This window comes from Staurois parvus, unplaced genomic scaffold, assembly GCF_062004578.1.
Source record: "Staurois parvus isolate SC_StPar_1 unplaced genomic scaffold, SC_StPar_1.0 ptg000182l, whole genome shotgun sequence".
Classification (NCBI taxonomy): Eukaryota; Metazoa; Chordata; class Amphibia; order Anura; family Ranidae; genus Staurois; species Staurois parvus.
Genome location: NW_028317978.1, coordinates 1,333,985 through 1,356,901, shown reverse-complemented (window position 1 = coordinate 1,356,901; position 22,917 = coordinate 1,333,985).

The following is a 22,917-nucleotide window of genomic DNA, read 5'->3' as shown; positions in this document are numbered from 1 at the left end:
CTGTCATTATGAAGGTCAAGGCAGAAGTGCAGGACATACACCTATTTATTTTATATTTGTTTTGTCAACATGGTCTTTGTAACATTTATAGATTTTATTTATTGGTTTATTTTCATTGGACATTTGCAAACTGCTCATTTGTAATGGTCAGTGCAGAAGTCCTGAATATAAATTTATCTTATATAGTTACATAGCTAATGGGATTGAAACAAAACTTTAGTTTATTTAGATCAACCACCAAGAAAAATATGTTGAAAACCTCCATATACACAATCCTATACCCACAGTTGAATCAGAAGAAGGTAATAAAAAAAAACAATAATTCATGATCCAAATCGCTCCAGTGGCGGAAAAAAAGATTCTATCCTGATCCCTCAGGAGGCAATCGGATATTCCCTGGATCAACTACCCCTAGTGTTATTGCCTCTAAATATTAATATCAAGTCATATTATGTGCATTTAAATAGGCATGCAGGCCTTTTTGTAAAACAATCTACTAAGCTAGCTCTATAGGGAGTCTATTCCACATTTTCACAGCTCTTACTGTGAAGAAGCCTTTCTGTATGTGGAGGTTAAATCTCTTTTCCTACAGAGATAAAGAGTGCTCCCTTGTCTTCTGTAATGAACTGAAATTGAATAACTCTACACCAACACTGACTTGTTTTGTCAACAAGTACAAGTGGACTTCATAGCAGATATTGCTGTAATGAATAGTTTTTTTTATTGTCTATTTACTTATTTAATTTTTTAATTTATTAAAGTCTGATTTCATTTGCTTTGACGTTGTCCTAATTTTGTAGCGGGGGCAGCCTAAGTAGACAAGCACAGACTTCCCATCCAGATGTCATGATATAAGACACTAATGTTTCAGGGTCAGTTAGAAGACATGGTCATGCTCTGAGACAGTACCAGGAACTCCTGTCTCCTTCTAGGTCCAGCCTCATGAGGCTCCAAAGAGGCACTCATATAAGATGCTCAAACAACCAACATCAAGTAGCCTTTTATAGTTTGATGTCAGGAGCTCTGATAGAAAAAGTAAAATATGGCATTTTAAAATACTGTGGTTATTGCAAATAACATAGCTAAGATCACAAAGACATAATTTTAACTCTTTTAACCTTTTAGCACATTTACATATTTTGCACTGCCCATAATAAATCTTATATTAAAAAGATGTGTTGCAATAAGATTGTTGGTATGAAGATAAATGTATAGATAGACAGAGACAGGTACAAATGTTTTAAAGGCTAAGTTCACCTTTTATAAAAAAATAAATAAAATAAATGTACATTTTTTTTTATCTGCAGACTGTAAAGCATTGCATCCACGATCAGCATATTGTGAGTGCAATGCCATGCTTCTGCATATTCTCAGTTAGCTGTCTGCCCATGCCTCCTGTATTGCAAGAAGAATCAATGAACTAAGAGAACACTTATCAGCACCCTCGTAGTTCATTGAGAACTCCAAGCTGTAATTCCAGTAGAAAATATTCTCTAAACAAAATGTCTGACTATGTCTCCTGAGACTATACATTTTATATCAGACATATGTGAACTGGCAAATAAAATCACTCAAACTCTTTATAGCACTATGGGTCTCGCATATTCCAGTCTCCAACCATTGTTAAACTGGTCATAAACTCACTGATTTTTGTCAAATTTCTATTTTTTTTAGCTTAAAGAAAAAAAAATCAATATGAGTCTCTTGAAAAAATTTTAAAGCGTTAAAGAGGTGCCCTATATACATGCAAAATACCTCAGAAGATACATATAATGAATTCATGGAATGTGCTTCCTCTACAATTACACCATTAACATTATATAAACAAATATAATGAATAAACAAATAATTCATAAATTATAGTATCTTAATGTGCAAACGTGCAGTGATTCTTCAAATGTGCGATAATTCTTCATAAAGTGCAACACATCCTTAGTGCTCCCCTTCGGTAGTACTCACCAGCTCCTGTGGAGTCTTATAAGATCAAGAGTCTGACACGCTTGTGTAAATATAGGTTCATCATGGATTTGTAGTCCTCCTGTTGGTCCGGTCCTCATGCAAGTCCTCTGTGGTTTGTTTCCCATTCATGAGAATAAGCTCTTCATAAATTAATGTATAAAAAGAGAAGGAATGCCCTTATAGTGAAATATCGTTTATTTAAAATTAGAGTTAAAATTGTGTTCTACTCACATGTAATAGCAAATAAAAAAGCATACAAACATCAGACCAGAAGTAGTGCATCGGCGTGCATTCCACCTGCTGGAAATTATGTCACCAGCTACTCATATCTAACGTGTTTCGTCCCTACCACTGGCCGTTCTCAAAGGAGCAGCAGCTCAATTTTTTAATTTTTTTTGTATAGTTTAACAAAGTTTGTCACTTATGGGTAGTGTCAGAGCGCGGATTATAAATGATTACAATTTGAATCTCTTGTCCATTGTTTCAATAAGTTGCTAGGACTGTTTAGTTCTGTGCAATTGTTTTTTCTGAAGATAAAGGTAAGCATCCTAAAATTGGCATAAAATACATGGCCATTGTTATAGCCATACTTTTCTCTGTACAATGACTTCCTGGTCCCAATCCAGTCCCAAGTAGTGTCTGACACTACTTTATATTTCTTAAATTAGGACAACTTCAGGGTCTGCTACCCATCCAGATAGCGTCATGTGATCTTACAAATCTAAATCTTTACCAGAATTTAAAAATAATCCTGTTGGTTTTTGCAACCAAAGAAGTGTAACTGCCTAGCAAAAATATGGATGATTTTCTGATGTGCAGTTACTTTAGGTGTTGTTGTTAAATCCTTTGAGATAAGTATTTGTTTTCCATATGGAAATGAATTCACACAGAAACAATGGCATTACACTCTTTAAAGTAAGAGCCAGCATCTCACTTACAACTCATCTGAAGCAAATTTAATGACCAGTAACAACTTGGAGAAATGTCAAACGTAACTCAAATAGTGCTTGAAGTTCTATTTTGGATGCTAGTACAAAAGTAAAATGTGCATTGTTTTATTTTGACTTAATACCTTAGTCATCAAGGAACACAATGTAAAAATCCCTTAGCGTGGAGAAAATTATTGTAAAATAACAGACCCCCTGTTTTGTAGATAGAAGCAATGAGCAGAGAGGAATAAACCTTTAAGCTGATTATCACTGCAGCCACACAATGCGATTTTCCCCATTATTTTAGTATCGTTCAGTTACCTGGCTGTATTTCAATGAATGACACAAGCTCACTGTTATGAGACTGGAAAGATTCAGTCACCCGTCTTCCACTCTTTCCAGGCCCAGCTGAGTTGTATCTGTCTCTGGCTCCCCAGCCTCAACATCTCGTTAGAAAGAAATTAAAAGCCACTCAGTTTTGTCTAATATCCCTCTGTAGGCCTTTAACTCCACCTGTGACTAACCCCTTCATAATAGCTATGGCTTACTGGCCTAAGCTGTGTCTCAATTAATTTACTATGAATGATAAAGGTCCAAGGTTCTGCTTATCCACCCAGTCTCCACTCATCCAATATGCAAAATTGCTTGGGATTGCCAATCACTTATTTATCTCCTTCGATTACTGTCCTTGTCATACGTACCAGCATCTTATTATGGGTGTATAGTGACATAAAAAAACAGGCACGTGCAGTAAACTACAACAACCAATCTAACTCCATATGTAATGAGTTTGCCAACAACAAATTACTACAATCTGATTTTTGATTGGTTACTTTAAATTATTGCCTATAACTGCTCTCGTCGTGTTCAATTTGTTTAAAGATTGTGTTTGCACATGTAAAGTGCATAAAAGTGTGTAGATGTGCAATTGACTTCTTCAGTAGTTACCATTATAATTGGCGAGGCATTATAAAGCACATTGCGCATTTGTTCATTAACATCAACCTTTATATAGTACTTATATAATGGAGGTCTACAAGAAGCTGAACAGCTTTATAACTTGCTGACAAAATAAAGGAGCTAGTTTAATTTTCACAGATACAGTAGGCATAAGACAGTTCACCAGACAACTTGCTGTGTTGTATTGCTAATCATTAAAATGCAAAATCCATTTAAGGTGATACTAAACACATACTGTTTAATTTACATTATCCCTTCTCTTTCTGTATAAGGATGCTGGCACTGTAATTATTAAAAAACAAATAACATCTAAGTACCTTTTTTCCTAACAGATATACAATACAGCTGTCACATGACCCAGCTGTTTCCCAGCTTCATGTCCTCTGCTGCCAGTCACATAGAAAACAGTCTTTGGGATACAGAGAAAAAATAAATAATTATTTATCAATCAACTGTTAAATTGTCATGCAAGTATATATTTGAAATCAAATCTTTATTATTTTTTGGCAATTACATGGTGTGGGCAGATTTCTGTCAGCCACAGGCTGTGTCACGCCCCTCCAGCCTGTGTCTTAGAGTAACAGGGAGATGAAGCCTCCATCAATCAATCTAAGGTCCCTAACTTACATTCATGCATACTAGGACCAATTTGGACAGGAATCAATTCACCTACCAGCATGTCTTTGGAGTGTGGGAGGAAACTGGAGTACCCAGAGGAAACCCACGCAGGCACAGGGAGAACATGCAAACTCCAGGCAGGTGGTGCCGTAGTTGGGGTTTGAACCAACGACCCTAGTACTGCCAGGTGGAAGTGCTAACCATTTAGCGAATGAGGAAAGAAAAAAAGAGGGCGCACAGGCCTAGCGCATTACCATAAAAAATGTTTAATAAAAAATAAAGTAGGTGTTGTACTCACAAATGACAATGTAGTCAAGGCACATCATAAAGAACAGCTGGGTCAACACTGCGCTGAGTAACAGTCCGCAATAGGGAGTGTAGACATCCAATAGGCTGACGCGTTTCGAGGACTTGCCTCTTCCTCAGTGCTAACCATTTAGCCACTGTGCTGCCCAAATAATGTTATTTAATCCTGGCCACTTGCATTTGTAAGGCTAATAAGCAAGCTATTGCAAAACAAAAGGCATGGGAAATTGGGCACCTCCACAGGTGAAATATAACAATGGCAAAAGTAAATAAATAAATAAATACATAAATAAAAAAAACTATCTCTTTCACCATAGAATTGTCAGCTCTCCCTAAAAGCTCCAACCCAAACTGAAAATATGGCTACTTTGAACTCACACCGGGGATTTGCCACAAACCTTTGGTAGTGGTGAACCAGAATCTTAGTGGTCACATGGCTGCTATGTCCCCTCTTTCTCCTTTAACTTCAAGGGTTGGAGGTAAAGACTACTAATGCACTTCTGCTGATGTCACTGAGGCTCTACAGTGTTAGGTGGGGGTCATGGCAGCAATGACAGGCCTACAAACACATCATGCACTGGCTCAGCATCTTGTATGACCCATGGAAAGAAGAAGAGGTGCAAACTGACCACGTTAGGATGAATTCAAAGGGCAGACTGTTCACTGGGAATATCAGTGTACTGCTATTTATCTGCCTCTTGCTAAAACACCCCCTGCCCTGGCAATTCATCACATATATTGTGATGTTATGTATTTCTATCTCTGCATTTTTAACTGGACTGTTCCCACATGCATTTTTCAACCTGCTGCTGTCATGTCCATCCCATTTACCCCATGGGAGTCTCCACCCCCATCTCTCTAAGCCCCTTATGCAGCTGAAAACAGAGATTATGTAATTATATATATATATATATATATATATATATATATATATATGTGTGGATATATATATCCACTGAGTAATTTTCAGGTTCCTTGTCTTTCTTGATCCAGCTTTGGGAGCCAGACCCCTGCTGACACCACTGTAAACCTCTCTCCAGGAGAATCCTCTGGCTGCAACCATGAAATAGACTCACACACAATTTAGAGTGAACTGATATTTTGGTTGTATTGAGATCAAATGTAGGCACAGTAAAGCAACAGAAAAAATATTTGCATAGGATAACAGCTATCACTCTTGCAACTTCAAGTAAAGGTCACAATATAGCACAATCTCAATCAATTCTAGATGTCCTAAAATCAGAATTTAAACAATAGCCCAAGTCCTGAGAGGTTTCTTGCCCAGTGAGTAAAAAAAACTACCAAGCGGAGAGGCTAATTCACTTCAGGCTCTCAGTGGATGAGGACTGAGTCTCATACTGAGGAAAAGAAGAGCTTTTCAATTAAGTTGATTAATATCTCTTTAACTGCAGTATCTGTGTGCTTGTTGGGGCCCTAGTTGGTGCACATAAGGATTCAAATCCTCCTTGAGGCAAAAGGGTAGAAGTTCCTTAATAGAGAGTAAACACAAAGGAAAGGAGCTACCCCCTTAGGTGATGTTGCATTTAAATAGTACCCCTTTAGCACACACAGGGTGTAGTGTAGGATTTGGTAGAGATTAAAAATGGGCAAAACACACTTCTGTAGAAATTGGTTCTTCCTTGAGCCACAGTAGCAAACTGCAGCAGTGGAGGAGCGCACTGCCAAATGGGCAGACTGTAATGGGAGCAGGGGCGGATTGACAACTCATGGGGCCCCCGGGCAATAGGGGATCATGGGGCCCCTGTGTCCTTGCCCACACTCAAAGCACACCCAAAAAAGCCTATAAAAGGTACCAGGGGCATTTCATGGGGCCCCCTACTGACCCCGGGCGCTCGGGCAGTGCCCTAGTGCTCGAATGGTCAGTCCGCCCCTGAATGGGAGCAACAATACAGTTGGGCCTGCAGAGGGCAAATGGACCCTTGTGATTGGATATGTTGGACCTGTAATAGCTTGTAGGTTGAACAACTTGGGCTTTAGCACGTGTAACTTGAAAAACTAAAGTAGTCAGGCTGAGTAGAAAGTAACAGGATTTGATAATGTCAGGTGCAACTTAGATGACTAGAGTATTCAATTCTCTCACCCGATCTGTAGCCTCAGTCAGGTGGCAGAAAGTCTCTCTGTAGACAGGGGCCCCCATTTCTTCATGGTTCCTCCTTCAGAGATTATGCTGGACAGCAGCACTCCAGCTCACCTGCTCACAGGGCTGTTTGCCAAACTTGTCAGCGGTGTCAGCGGTTAGCAACTCTCCCTCCCTCCTCCATTTTCTGCGGTCTGGCCCAGCTGGGATCTCCGGCGTCCTGCACGATCCTCTCCGTACACCTGCTCTCTTGCTCTCTCCATCCACTTCATGTCCTCCAGTTCCCACCCTTCTGTATTTATTTGCCCCCGCCCATCTGCCGGCTCCTCTGGGAATGTAGTTTATTAGCTCTATGTCTGACAGTGAAGTCCTGCAATCAGCCTATGAATCCCATGAAGCTTTTCACACACACACAAACGTTTTGCCTTGTGTTTCTATTTTAAATTGAATGGGCAAAGGTTCATATTTATACGTTGTACCCGACTTTAAAAAAAGGTGGGAACAAACACCATAAGCTAATTAGCGAAGATGAGAAGCATCCAACTTCTGAGACAAATATAGTTAATTATATTTACAAGTTATGGAAACACTTTTGCTGAGAAAAAGCATCCTCCTCTGGGTGATCTATGTACATTGCAAAATTTAACAAACTTTGTTGTAGATTCCTACCTTTTGTTATTCTGAAGAAATAGCTGTTTGTTTCCATGTACAAAGTGAATGTGAATGGGAGTGACTTTTTCATTACTGATCAGCTGCTGCACTTGCAGAGTTCTAATGGGGAAAGTGGCAGGGTCTGAATCCCTTTAGACATAATTAACCCTTTGGGAGTATTTCACCAACATTTATTGCAAAGGATGCCCATAATCTGATTTGTATCTTTGTTCTGTAAGCCAATCACAAAAGCAGGAAATGACATCCCTGGGGGCATTCCATACACTGTCTGTTGGCAGAAGACCCCCAGGTTGCCATATTGCTTTTCATTTTACAGAAAATGTCAACACAGCAGTTTGAAAAGGAAAGATCATGTTTAACAAGGTTACTGTATATTACAATATGGCTTGTGTTGCAATTGTATATGCTATATATATTTTTTATTTATTTGTGATATTTTTTCCCACAAAAGTGGAGTTACTCCTTAGGTTTTTCATAGAGAATGATACAACAAAATGAGCAAATGGGCACAAACACACACACACACACACGCCCACACACATACACGCGTGGTTATAAATATTTTATTCCCCAGTTGTGAAATGCTGCAACAATACTGCTTACGTCTGCATGCATGTGTACTGATTCATGCCATACTGTATTTACAGTTAGGATTAATGTTTTAATAAAGGTCAGGGTAATACTGTATACTCTTTACAGAGGACTATCCCACAGTTACGTTTGATAAAATATTCTGAACTGCTTTTGATATTTATATGTGATCACATAAATGGCTATTTGTGTATTGGTCCCTTTGCCCCATTATCATGTGTTCTCCTCTATTTCCTCTCTAATGACTCTTCTATTCTTCCTGTCACCTTAACACCTTTTCTCTGTATCTGCTCATTTTACTTTCTTTCTGCCTCATTCACCTCTGCTTCTTCTCTGTATCCATCCATTCCATTACATCCCCTCTATCTTGTCCCTTAAAAGCAATAGCACCTACCCTCCTAAAGTGTTTCACTTAATAGGATTGTTTCACTGCCCTTATAAATACAATGCTGCATGTTAATAAAAAATAAAACAAAGCATGAAATAAAAATATAATGTGCCCTTTTTTAAATGCATTTCAAGAAGTAAGTAATAGTGTTGATTAACCTTTTAAATGCATGGCAAATTATAAGTGAATGATGTTAATCTTTATTATTTTACTACGTAGCGTGTGCTGGTGTTGATATTTGCTTTTTATGCATCCAGTATAGAGCTAGTCCGGGCATCTAGCTTCATTAACCTCTAGTTATGAAAGGGTTACCCCCCTCACAGCCCCTATACCATAATCCACTCACTTTCAGGTGATAAGTTGTCCTAAAGAGGGGAAACATTTTCCTAGACAAGAGTAGTGTGAAACTGCTTACAGAGCCTAATTTTACCTATGAATTTATCATGGTATGTTCATTAGTCTGGTTTCTTCTACCTTTAAGTCAATGGGCACAATTCACTAAAGCTTATCGCATGAGTTAAGTCAGTCACATGACCATATATCGCATGTGATACTGAAAAAGCCAATTCACTATTGCTAGTATGCGGTATTCATCAAAAATAGCAAAAACACTCGGTAAAGACCACATAAAAAGACCTTAAAGTCAATTCACCGATGGAAATAAATAATTAAATGCATGCAGTAATTAAGTAGTGGTCCAGGCATGCTGGAATCATCTGTCAGTACTGTCATGGATTGTTAAGGAATTGGTGGCCGCAGAGTCCTTAACAACCTATGAGTCATCAGCTGTCAGTGGGGTTACCCGATGACAGCTGAATGCAAAAAAAAAGCCCTTTGGGTCTGGCATGGATTTTAAAGGGAACCCCCATGCCAAAATAAAAAAAATGGGGTGAGGCACCCCAAAATCCATACCAGACCCTTATATGAGCATGCAGCCAGGCAAGTAAGGAAAGGGGGGGAAGAGCGAGTGCCCCCCCTGAACATACTAGGCCATATGTCGTCAACATGGGGGGGTGCTTTGGGGCAGGGGGGCTCCCCCCTAGATCATCTTGTCTCCATGTTGATGGGGACAAGGGCCTCTTCCTCACAATCCTGGCCAGTGGTTGTGGAGGTCTGTAGGCGAGGGGCTTTTTAGAATCTGGAAGCCTCCTTTAGCAAGGGAGCCCCCAGATCCAGGCCCCACCCATGTGAATGAGTATGAGGTATATGGTAACACAACCCATTCGCAAAAAAAAGTGTAGAAAAAAAAAAAAAATGTCTTCCAAAGTTGATCCAATGTTAATCGCGATGCCTGCCGTCACCACCCAAAAGAAAAAAGGCCCTGCTCTCAATGCTGGCTCCCGCTGTTTGACTGCTCCGCTGGCTTGACAGTTCTTAAATATGTAAGGGGCGAGGCCACCCAGTGTAGCCTCCTTTCCTATTCTTAGCTGACAGGAGTAACACCCAGTGTGGTCTTCTGCTGCTGTAGCCCATTTGCTTCAAGGTTCAATGTATTGTGTGTTTAGAGATGGTATTTTGCATACCTTGGTTGTAATGAGTGGTTATTTGAGTTACTGTTGACTTTCTATCATCTCAAAACGGTCAGCCCATTCTCCTCTGACCTCTGTCATCAACAAGGCATTTTCATCCACACAACTGCCGCTCACTGGATATTTTCTCTTTTTCTGACCATTCTCTGTAAGTCCTAGAGATGGTTGTGCATGAAAATCCCAGTAGAACAGCAGTTTTTGAAATACTCAGACCAGCCCGTATACCACCAACAACCATGCCACATGCAAAGTCACTTAAATCCTCTTTCTTCCCCATTCTGATACTCAGTTTGAACTTCAGCAAATCGTCTTCACCATGTCTACATGTCTAAATGCATTGAGTTGCTGCCATGTGATTGGCTGATTAGCAATTTGTGTTACCAAGCTATTGAACATGTGTACCTAATAAAGAGGCCGGTGAGTGTATACAGTATATATATATATATATATATATATATAAAACAGTAACTACATTCTGCTAATACATCTGTTGAGGATGTTCGGTACCCTAGAAAACTTTAGTCACTATCCAAAGCAAGGGTACACTTATTCCCGCATCCTCAGTCCATTGTTTAATAAGCAGGCAGCTCCATGAAATGTGTACTTTAGCTCAATAAAGTGTCAAAATACCCATTTCTGTTCCCACCTTCTCTCTGCATGGACAAACCAGCCTAGCTGAGCTGATAAAGAATTACTATTCTCTTTCTGAATCATCCTATAAATTTCTTTAGCTTCAAATTAAAGTAGACATAAACCAATTACTATAATCTCATATACGCTTTAAAAGTCATTTTTAAAGATTTTTTTCATTTAATTTCGCAGTTTGCATTAAAATACTGCTTGCTTGTTTTACATTTGAAAGTCCTTGTTCAGACAATCCTTGCTATGGAGTGACAACATTTGTGTTCCTGTTTTGTCATCTTGAGAATTGTGATCTTGATTAATAGTTTTGGTGTATTTTGTTTTAAGTAGATCTAATCCTAATTACTAAATGCTCATAAGCATGTAACAATGTAATTTCAAAAGTTATTTTTCAATATTTTTAAATCAGCAGCTTTCATTAAAATAGTATCTGGGGATCCTGGCTTGAAGGTCCTTGTACTGACACTTCCTGTTATGGGGTGACAACTGAGATCCAATCCTGCGCTATCAATAGGGACAAATCTTTGATGCATTTCCTAAAGGTTTCTGTCATCACTGCACTGTAGGCATATCTGCAGAAGGAAAACCAAAGGGCATAGGCGAGATGACTTTGGTTTGAGGCATAATTTGTATGTTATTTATTTTTTAACAGTATTTTTTATTGTTTTTTTTTTATTTTTTATACATTTGTGGTTGTTTTTTTTCACAACACATAGGATACCCTGTTGCCTCCTGAGAAGCATGACATGGGTATGCCAGGAGGCTGTGGGAAGTGTACAAGAGAAGAGAACCTAGGAAGTAGAGGGAAAAGATTTAGAGAGAAAGGGGGTAGAGATGAGATGGCAGAAAGAGACTGTTGAGGGTAAAGGTCTACTTTAGGCACAAAATCAAAATTAAATTGTATTCGTGCAGAAAAAAGCCAGAAAATTGTACTTGATGCACATTATATAAGCGGTCAAGTCTCCTTTGTGTAGTAGCTTCCTCTGAGAATGGAACATAAGGGGAGCTGGTGTTGTGCCAGAAGCCCCCCATGGAGGTCAAACACAGGCTGCAGCTGAGGTGAAGCAGAAGATGAGAGTGCAGCAGTAGGCCAACAAAGATTGTAGGTGCAGTGGTGGTGCCGTGGAGACAGCGGGTGAAGCAAAGGTTAGGGTTTTAATGCTAAGGCCAGGGGTGGACTGACCATTCGAGCACTCAGGCACTGCCCGAGGGCCCGGGGTCAGTAGGGGGCCCCATGAGATGCTCCGGGTACCTTTCATAGGCTTTTTCATAGGCTTTTTTGGGTGTGGGCGAGGACACAGGGACCCCATGATCCCCTATTGCCCGGGGGCCCATGAGTTGTCAGTCCGCCCTTGGCTAAGGAATATACTGTCTTTGTCTAAGACTGAAAATGCTGAGGCATATACTCGCTGTGAAACTCAGGGGAGCATACTGACTTCTTGCTCGAATGGTGACAGGTGTTGTCAGGGTACTGTCCGTAGCAGAGGCTCATGAAGACCTGGCATTCCTGCCAGTACCTTACATGGCCGCAGGCACACAACAGATGAGTGAGGATACACGGATGCGCACAGATGCATGGCCGTGCATGATACCAGCTTGGATTGGTGCCAAATGTCCTGTATAAAGAAGCCAGTCACCCTCTGTGATTACTGACTGCTCTTCCACTCTTCAGTGCATTTGTTCTGGTATAACCCTTGAATCTGTTGATACTTGTTACCGGCTCAGCTTGCCCCTGGACCTGTCTTCTGCCTGCCTCCTGATTTCAACCACGGCTTTTTTTACAGACTGTCTTACTCTGCTCCCCTGTGTATGACCCTGGCTATCCTCCTGACTACATACAATGACTAAATGCCAGAGGGTACTAAAATGTCCAGCAGCTGGAAATAAACTGCCCCCCTGGGCAGACAAAATACTTATACAAAAACCAGCACTCAGTATGCTCTTTACAATCATTTTAAAAGTTCATGTGTGAGACCAAACTTCCATATATGGATAATAATATTCTCCTTATGTTCTCGCCGGACAAATGATAAAATAAAGCCTTGTACATCAACACATATTCTTCTCCTCTTGTTTTTCTCATCACATAAAACCCCCCAAAATTGCATATAGTATAGTATGTTTTAAATGTTTATATAAAATTGTAATAAATTATTGTGCTCACATGTAAACATAACTTTAAGGTGAATAAAGCGTTTGTTATGTATTACTGCACTATGGTCCCTCTGTTTTAATCGCATATACCTGGAGGCTATGGTGATGTGGGGAACAAGGAAGGAAGTTGGAGACATGAAGTGATACAGAGGACCATGGAGCCATTTGATTTGTGTTTCTATTCAGAGTTTGGTAAGGTGCATGGTCTAAAGGGTGAGGTGCAGAGTGGTAATTTTAAGGGAAAGGTTGTTTAGGGAGCGGACATTGCTGAATAATAACATGGATGCTAATACTTTCCAGAAATTCCAGTTATCCAAGGCACAAATTATGGAGTTATATGCCCAACTCAGAGGTTACCTCGAGTTCTCAACCCAAAAAAGTCATGCCATACCAGCCATGACCCAAAAAAGTCATGCCTTACCAGCCATGACTAAATTGTTGGCTATGCAATAACTTACCACTTGGTTTTTTTGCAATGATTGCTACATATTTCAGAAAATTAATGCATGCTGTATATAATTAGTGTTTCTGAAGAGTTTTTTTTTCAAAAACGTTGTACGGTATATTATCACATACTCAGATGCGGTAATATAACACTTGAATGAAGCCCATTATCTAAAGCAACAAATCAAATGTAATATTAATTTCCCTGGGCTGGTTAGAGGAACAACACTGACTGCTATAAGGCACTTCCACATTTTCTTTTTTTTTTTTATACAGTTTTATTAATCAAGCTCCCCATGTTACCCATGTCAGCCAATCAGCTTGCAGGATTTTTTTTTTGGAAACATTTAGAAATGGAAGTGAGCATTTAATTAGACACTGTATGCAGCCAAGGCACTGCTTCCTCTCAATTTATTAATTCATGACAATGTGAAAAAATGTATAAAAATACAATATGTGAGAGTCTAAACAATATTATTTCTTACAATTTAATCCATTGAATTTTTTTTAAAAATGTGGGATTAAATAATGCAATGTTACAGTTTACTTCTATTTGTTTTGTTTTTCAGCAATTTGCCTGTTTTTTTCCAATTTCATCTCAATTATTAATGCTAAAAGCTAAAACATCACATCAGTAATTTCTGAGTGAGTTTTGCATGGAAATCGGGCCTTATCAACCTCTCCCGGGTACCACAAATTTTACTTTTGCAATTTCACGCCTTTGGTTATTATCAGACTGCTCCATCCCTGCTCCATCTCTCTCTCTTCCCTCTCCCTCCTTCCCACCCTCTGGAGAGAGTACTTAAACTTGTTTTCATTCCCTTATTCTTTATTTTTTTTAATGTCCACTCTCTCTGGAACTGGTAATGTTCCTCCTCTTTTTTTCTTCTCCCATTTTGTGTTAATTCTCTACCATCTGCCTTAGCATCTGTTAAAAATAAAATTTCCCTCACAATGAAAAGGCCTCCTAGCTTCTTCATTCTAGCCACTGCCCCTCCTCTCCTTCACTGTCCCAGTCCGAGCCTGGCAATTGTAAGTTCAGATGCACTCATTACCTCACTTTAAATAGGAATCATATTGCAGGATTCTACAAATAAAACTATGCACCTTTGTGCATAGGTTTCCACGGTGTGAAAATGTGGTATGTGTAATATATTTATATATATATATATATACATAAAATGAATGTATAGCAAAATATTACTGTAGATTCTATAATCAATAACACATATACAATATATGATATATCTGCTTTACTATACACATAAAACAATATTGTTACCGATAGCAAAACGTCAGAGTTCCTCTTTAATCATTTTCATAACCTAAACTTGCTGGTATTTGTATATTGCTGTTAAACATTTTCCTATCATATTTTGTTAACACTTTCATGTCTGTACCTTTCCATTGCCACTAGTATTGCCCTCAGTAAAGTGCCGGGTTTACTTACAAAAATGTAAACTATAGTGTACCTAAAGAATGTGCAGAGGAAGTAAGTGCCAGAGCTGGGAGCTGGATCAGCCACAAGGCAACCTAGGCAGGAGCCTATGGCCCCATGGATGTCCAGGAGGCCTGGCTAAAACATTCATGCTCCTATTGTCAACCGGGGGATAGTGCAACTGGATAAAATTGTGCACTTGAATGACATATCACAAAAGAGAGTGTACTTGTAGGCAAATGGTGTCTTATGGGGAGGAACTACAAAAGTGGGGTGGCTTTGTGTATTGCAATTCTTGTTAATTAAAGGGATGGTGAGGGAGAAAAGATTTTACCTTGTACTCCCATGGATTTGGACTCCCAAAGCCAGCACAGTGCAATGCACATTTATAAAGTACCCCTTGGTGTTCCTGCAGCTTGAGAGTCAATGAACTTGCAGCTCCTTGACATGCAAATACTAGCACATGTGGCTTTTTAACATAATAGGGGTGGTTTGAAAACTGCTAAAAAAGGGGGAACCCTCAGCTATAGCTATAGCATTCAATTGTACTGGTTGTTGAGCTCTTCGACTTAAATTCTGGTAATATCAGCCTTGTTACCAGAATTTGAGCCACCATACAGATATTTTTTTAAAAAACGTATTAGTTGTTCATTATGAGTCAAAGAAAAAACTGCTGTGTTTCTTTTGCTTTTCGATGTGTATATATATATATATATATATATATATATATATATATGTTTTGAGTTGCATGAGTTATTTTCTCTACCTGCTAGTCATGTAAAAAAAATTTATTTTACAAATAACCATTTAAAACAGAATGCAACCATGGCAATGGTGTCACGAAGAACTGGGGGTGTTCTTTTGGAACAGGAAAAGCAAATTTCTTTGTGACTGTCACTATTTAATTGAAATTCTATGCAACCCATATGCACAAAGTCAGCAGAGAGATAAGTCAACTCTTCTAATGTATTTTTGCATGTAAATCTGAGCTTGGGCTATTGAGCTCTGTAAATATATTTTTTGAAAGACAGTTTACCTGGGTAAACTTGGGAAAATAAGCAAGAGTTTAATTTTCTGACCTGAAGAGTTATAAGAAAGAGGGAGAGAAAGAAAGAAAGAAAGAGAGGGAGAGAGAGAACAACAAAGAGAGAGAGAGAGGGGGGGAGAGGGGGAGAGAAAGAGAGAGAGAGGGAGGGAGAAATGGAGAGAGAGAGATAGGGCGAGAAAGAGAGAGAATGAGAAAGAGAGAGAGTATGAGAAAGAGAGGGAGAGAGGGAAATAGAGGGAGAAAAAGAAAGAAAGAAAATTCCTTTTTGTTATTTCTTTTATGAAACAAATTGTAATTAACAGAATACCGGTAATATACTGTGACACATTACATGCAATAAATGAATTGGTTAGCAATTGATGCAATCACAAGAACATGAAAACTCCCATCAGATAGTGTTCTGGCTGGGACTCATACCCCAGAGCTGCAAGAGCAGAGGTGCTAATAACAAAGCCCTTGCACTTCCCAAACAGTCAATTATATAAATATCTGCACATTTGCATCATCAACATTATGTCAGTATACCTGCAAAAAGTGCAAATTAATACACAGTGTTACTAAGTTATATATACGGTAACTGGAATTATTATTATTATACAGGATTTATATAGCGCCAACAGTTTGCTCAGCGCTTTACAATATAACGGGAGACAATACAGCAACAATACAAGTTCAATACAAGAGGGTAAGGAGGGCCTTGCTCCTTGGAGTTTACAATCTAGGAGAATTAGTTTATTAGTTTCTTATTTGTGTATCATAAGTGTATCATTTTATTTTTCTTCAGTTCCACAGATTTAAATAGCATTGCTTGCTTTTATTTTATTAGCATAATTTCCTGTTACTGATTTTCATTTACTATTTATTTTTCTTTATGGTATTAACCAATTGTTGCCAATCTTCTGATCAGCATGGCAATTGTACAGTAATATAATACATCGTGTATCATTCATTGCTTTCTTTTATATGAAGGATTTAACTGGCATGACGTGATAGTGAAGACTAATGAAGCAGCACACTTTAGGCTGTAAACTTTATTGACAGGTGTTTGTGTTGCTTTTTTGCATGTGTGCACTGCAAAGACCATATGTGCAGGGGTCAGGAGAGGGTGAGTAATGTAGGGTGAAAGGTGACAAGCGTCTAGAAAGAAAGGATTAAAAGAGGAAAGTTATTCCTTCCGGTTCCCATTTCCTATCTTGCTGCTCTTCCAATGTCCAAATTCAGCCTGAGCAGAGAGCCTGTGAATCTGTCTGCTAACAAAGCCTTGATCTGACTTTGATAAAAAAAAAAGAAAAAAAAGAAAAAAAAAGAAAGCTCTCCACCACTTTTCTCTCTGAGCTTGCTCACCAGACTCTCTGTTACTTTCTTCCATTCTCTTTGAGTTTGCCGACAAAAGTCAGGCCTGCCACGGTGCCCATCACAGGCCAACCAGTCAAACAAAGCCCCGCAGAGCTTACAGGAATTCTTCAGAAGGCTTGTGGTTGCTGAGGAGAGGACTGGGACCCTTGTCACTACAAACGCCATCTCACTACCTCGGCCTCTATTCTCCTGACTCATGTTTGACAGACACTGAGGCACAATAATCTTTCCCTCTTCCCTGAGGGGGTCAACAGCATTTGTGAAACAGATTTTTACAAACTGATTTGACCCTTTCAAGCCCTTTCGAGCCCCCCGCCTTTCATCCCAGATCACTGGCTGTATCAATGTCACATAATTAAATCAGCCTTCTTATTTCCCTCTGCTTCCTGCTAATTGTTTGCTCACAGCTAGGATTAGTGGGAGACAGAAAGGAAGAAATAAGTTGCTGTCCATGTACAACTAGGAAGATTATAAGTAAAGGTGCTAGGATGTAGAAGTTTGTTTAAACATCAGATAGATAGATAGATAGATAGATAGATAGATAGATAGATAGACAGATAGATAAATTTAGTTGAATAAACAACATCAATGGCTCTTTTTACATGCAGATTGAAATAATCTCAAGCCTTTAGAAACAAATAGTGGAAAATTACACACATTGGAAGAAAATAAAGCAAGACTCCAGTGTTGCAGAGCATCCCAAAATATGGAAGAAATTAGCACAGCACCACTGAGTAACTTGGAAGGTCAGCTATAGTTAAATATGCATAAACGTTCATAGAATTGATAGCAATTGACACTGTGCTATGTCTGGCTGCCCCTAAGAATTCGGTATGTGGGCTGCACTCTTACTCAATGAGCCACTTCAGCACTAATCCTCACAATGGTTACATATAAAAGTGAGATATTCTATAATCTTAGTGACAGGTTCTCTTTAAAGGGGAATGCATAGTGATTTCATACATAGTTTCTGTATGTAATATAGCCAGGGCTAAAGAAATAAAAGGGTTAATATATAAATATGTATACCTACAATATCTATGTATATGTATATTATATTGATATATACAGTATTTTTTAAAATCAGGTATAAATGAAATATTACATATTGATATAATGTAGTCTTTCATCCAGCCAGTAGGTTAGGTTCTGGTTTCACATTTATACATGATGCATGGTATCATCTCAGTTGTGCTAAAAGAAGCTGGACATTTAAAAAAATGAAGTAAGTCACCAGAACAGTAACTGATCCTTTAAATGTTTCTATCAAACAAAAGGAGCTGCAAAGCAAGCTATTCTGCAGTGATGTCTGTTTAACCATTTTGATTTGGAAATCCTTTGCCATGTATCAAATATTTATTTGCAAAATAAAATGATGAAATATAGTCAGTTAAAAAAACAGATACACAACAACAGACTTGAAGCTCAAAAAATTGACCCATTATATTTGCTTTCAAGATGTTGGCATTACAGATGAATTTTTGAATGCTCACAAGATTTTATGTAGGACTGGACTGACATACAGAAGGCATGCACTGACATTTTATAGTACCTATGAGTTGATTCATTGTAGTTTTTTTTTCTAACTATAGGTTTATTTTTATAAGTTACAGACTGCAATATGTACATTAATACTACTAATACTATTAGTGCATTAATAATAATACTTTTAAATATCAGTACCCAATTAAGGAAAACAATGTAGTTAGGACACATCCCCTTTTTGTTTAACCTCCCTAGCGGTCTGATTATTTCAGATTTTTGGTGCTGAAATCGGCATTTCTCTCCTCTCGAGCTGTCACGCTGACAGCTCGAGAGGAGAGGAGAGCCGGTAATCGGCTTTCCGCGGAGGGGACATGTACAGTGATCAGTGTGCCCTGATGATTAGTGTGGCCCCAGAAGTGCCACCTGTCAATGCTCATCAGTGCCAGTGCCCATCAGTGCCACGTGCCAGTGCCCATCAGTGCCACATCAATGCCACATATCAGTGCATACCAGTGCACATCAATGCCACATATCAGTGCCCATCTGAGCTGCCTTTCAATGTCACCCATCAGTGCCAGTCAGTGCCACCTATCAATGCCAATCAGTGCCACCTATCAGTGCTGTCAATCAGTGCCACCTATCAGTGCCAGTCAGTGTCGCCTATCATTGCCAGTCAGTGCCGCCTATCAGTGCCAGTCTGTGCCACCTAACAGTGCCAGTCAGTGCTGCCTAACAGTGCCAGTCAGTGCTGCCTATCAGTGCTGCCTATCAGTGCTGCCTATCAGTGCCATATATCAGTGTAATGTATCAGTGTCATGTATCAGTGCTTCCTTTCAGTGCCTATCAGTGATGCTTGTCAATGCCCATCAGTGCAACCTACCAGTGCCTCCTCATCAGTGCCCATCAGTGCCACCTATCAGTGTCCATCAGTACAGCCTATCAGTGCCCATCACTGCAGCCTCATTAGCGCACATCAGTGAAGGAGAAAAATCACTTATTTACAAAATTATATAACAAAAACTAAGAAAAAATGTTTTTTTTTTCAAAATTTTCAGTGGTTTTTGGTTTGTTTAAGAAAAAATAAAAATCCCAGAGGTGATTAAATACCACCAAAAGAAAGCTCTATCTGTCTCAAAAAAATGATAAAAATGTCATATGGGTACAGTGTTGCATGACCACGCAATTGTCATTCAAAATGTGACAGTGCTGAAAGATGGAAATTGGCCTGGGCAGGGAGGGTGTATAAGTGCCCTGTAGGCTAGTGGTTAAATATATGTGTGTGTTTGAACAGTCATGTCTGTTCCAAATATTGGTAGCTGCGCATGTTTACACTTATTCTTCAAACTCAACATAAGCTATAAGAATAATCATAAAAATTGATGGACATGCGATTCAGTTAGTTTACATTTGTTTTTCTAACAAAAATTGCACTTTCAGAGATTCAGATGCATCCGATTTTCTGAATGGACATAGAAATGAATGTCAACAAACCCGAAAAATAGTTATAAAGAAAAAATAACTAATGCATTTGTTCATTTGTTTTATTCGGATGATGTAATTTTTTAACCCATTTGATAATAATGTAAAGTTAGTGTGAATAGCTGTGGTTGTTAAGGAATGACGGTTGCCATGTCCCTAACAACCATGACTCATCTGCTCTCAGTGGGATTCCCCACTGTCAGCAGAGTGTGAACAAAACAAGTTCCAGGTAAAAAAATAATAATAATAAAAAAAAAACAGCATGGGGGTCTGGTGTGGCTTCTGATGGGAACCCCAACCCAAAATTGTTTTTTTCTTAAATGGCATGGGGGAGAGCGCATGCGCGGGCAGCTGGAGCGGATGAAACTTTGACTGCACTGCACCTTCCCAGCACTTGTAGGGGGTAAATTAGCAGCCCCAGCCCATATCTCACCCAACAGCTTATCTGGGCTGCTTTCCGAGAGGGAGGAGGTCCCTCTCATGCCATCTAAAGTGGCCAGAAAAGCCGCGGGAGGATCCCGTGCTGCCATCAGGGGAACAGGAGGGGGAGGCAAGATGGTGTCCGGAGCCAGCTCCCAGGCCTCCTCAGTTGCTGAGGGAGTGCAGCCTCAGCCCCAGCAGGCTGTGCCGTCTTCCTCCAGACCCAAGACTCAGTGAGTCAGATCCCCTGGCTCCATGGCTCACGTGAGTGACCTCTCTGCCAGCTCCCCCCCTAGCCCTGCTGATTCCATTTCACAAGCTATTGCCTTATCTCCGGGTCATGATTCCCAAGCTTCTTCCAGCTGGATAGGGAACTGGCAGGCATTTTCCTCAGCCAAACCAGTAGCCAAGATCTAGTCCATGATGGCCCAGTAGATTCTTCTACTTCTCCACCTGTGCCTTTGCATTATTCAGCGGATTCCATCCTTATCGCACGTTTTGATGATTTACTTCAGAGGGAACTAAATAAAGCTACCACTAAGTTGGCCTCTGATCTGAAACAAGATTTTAAACCCCCTGGGCACAAGTTTCTATTAGAGGATATAGATCCCCTGTGTTTCCAATTCAACATGGCACTAGACAAGGTTGTCCACTTTCCCCATTGCTTTTCGCATTGGCGATAGAACACTTAGCTATGGCAATTCACTCCCTTCCTCAAATACATGGCGTTAGTTGCTGACGACAAGAACATACAGTAAATGTGCCCTATTTGCTGATGATGTCCTTATGTATATTACCTCACCATTGATTTCTATACCTAATTTACTGAATCTGTTGTGCCAATTTGCTACTCTTTCTGACTTTGAACTCTCCTGTCAGAATAGGGACTTCCCTAGAGGCTCCACAGTGTATGCTCTCCTCACTGATCTGAATAGTAAACTTCCCTATATGGAGCATTGGGAATGGGACCTGAATGTCCACTATGATCTTTCGGATTGGCAAGATATTGCCCTGGCACTTTGTAAAGTTTCCATCAATACTACCTTAGTGAAGCTAATTATAAAACGTTGTTAAGTTGGTACTTGATTCCTACTTGGATTGCAAGGATGCATCCATCTACTTCAGCTATATGTTTTCTGTGCTGTGGCCAGGTGGGTTCTATGTTTCATATCTGGTAGCAATGTCCGTTGGCAACCAGATTTTGGATTCGCATGTTTAACTTCATTAATTTGGGGTAAATATTTGCAGATCCCTGGAGACGGCCCTCTTTCATAAATTCCCAGATAATGTTCTTAAACAGTCCCATAAATAGATCACCTACATGTTGTTGGCAGCGAGCATTACTATAGCTAGACCTTGGAAGCAATTGATTATCCCACTTGACTTTGTTAAGAGTATATTGAACTGGATTATGATCAATGACAAACTATATTAAATAATAATACCAAAACATTTGACAAAAAATGGGATCCGTGGATCCATTATATTTCTATGCCTTGGTGTCCCCCACCTTGACCCTCTCCTCTTCTTTTTCTGTGTTTTTTTTTTCTTTTGTCTCTAATTTCTATTACTTTTTATTATATAAATTAGAATAGATCGTACCTATTCATCATATGTTTTATAACTCTTGTCCTGTTTAACATGACAGCTGTTCTTTAGGTGCTTCTAGGTTTATGGACAGTGGTACTTTCCCTTCCCCTTCCCACTTCACTTCCTACCTTTCCCTTTCCTGGTTCTTTTCCCAGTCCCCACCCTCTTCCCTTCTCTAACACTGTGCCAGTCTCTCACATGTGTCATTTAAAGAATATGTACCTTTGGTTTAGACTTCCCGATAACTCCTCTACAGAGTTCTTTGTCTCTGGTTACGTGTTTTATGATTGATAAACTTTGTTATTGGAGTCATGTTTTAATATTCCAGTTCTGATGGGACGTTGTGTATTGTATTACTTATTATTTGAAAAATTGTTCAATAAAAACTATTGAAATATAAAATGGCTTGGGGTCCCCCCCAAAATCCATTCCAGATGCTTATCTGAGCATGCAGTCTGGCAGGCCAGGAAAGGGGGGCGAACTAACACCCCCCTCCTGAATCATACCAGGCTACCCCCAAAGCACCTTTTCCCCCTGTTGATGGGGACAAGGGCCTCTTTCCCACAACCCTGAGTGGTGGTTGAGGGGGTCTGCAGGGGGGGTCTTTAACAAGGGGGCCCCAAGATTCCCTTTCCCATGTGAATGAGTATGAGGTACATGGAGTATGGAGTAATAAAGTACTTGTCAAAAACTGACATTGAGTTTTTTACTTTGCACTTTTCTTGGTGAATGAGTAAGGGTACCATGTACCCCATACTTGTTCACATAGGGGGGGTCAGATCTAGAGGCCCCTTGTTAAAGGGATTCCAGA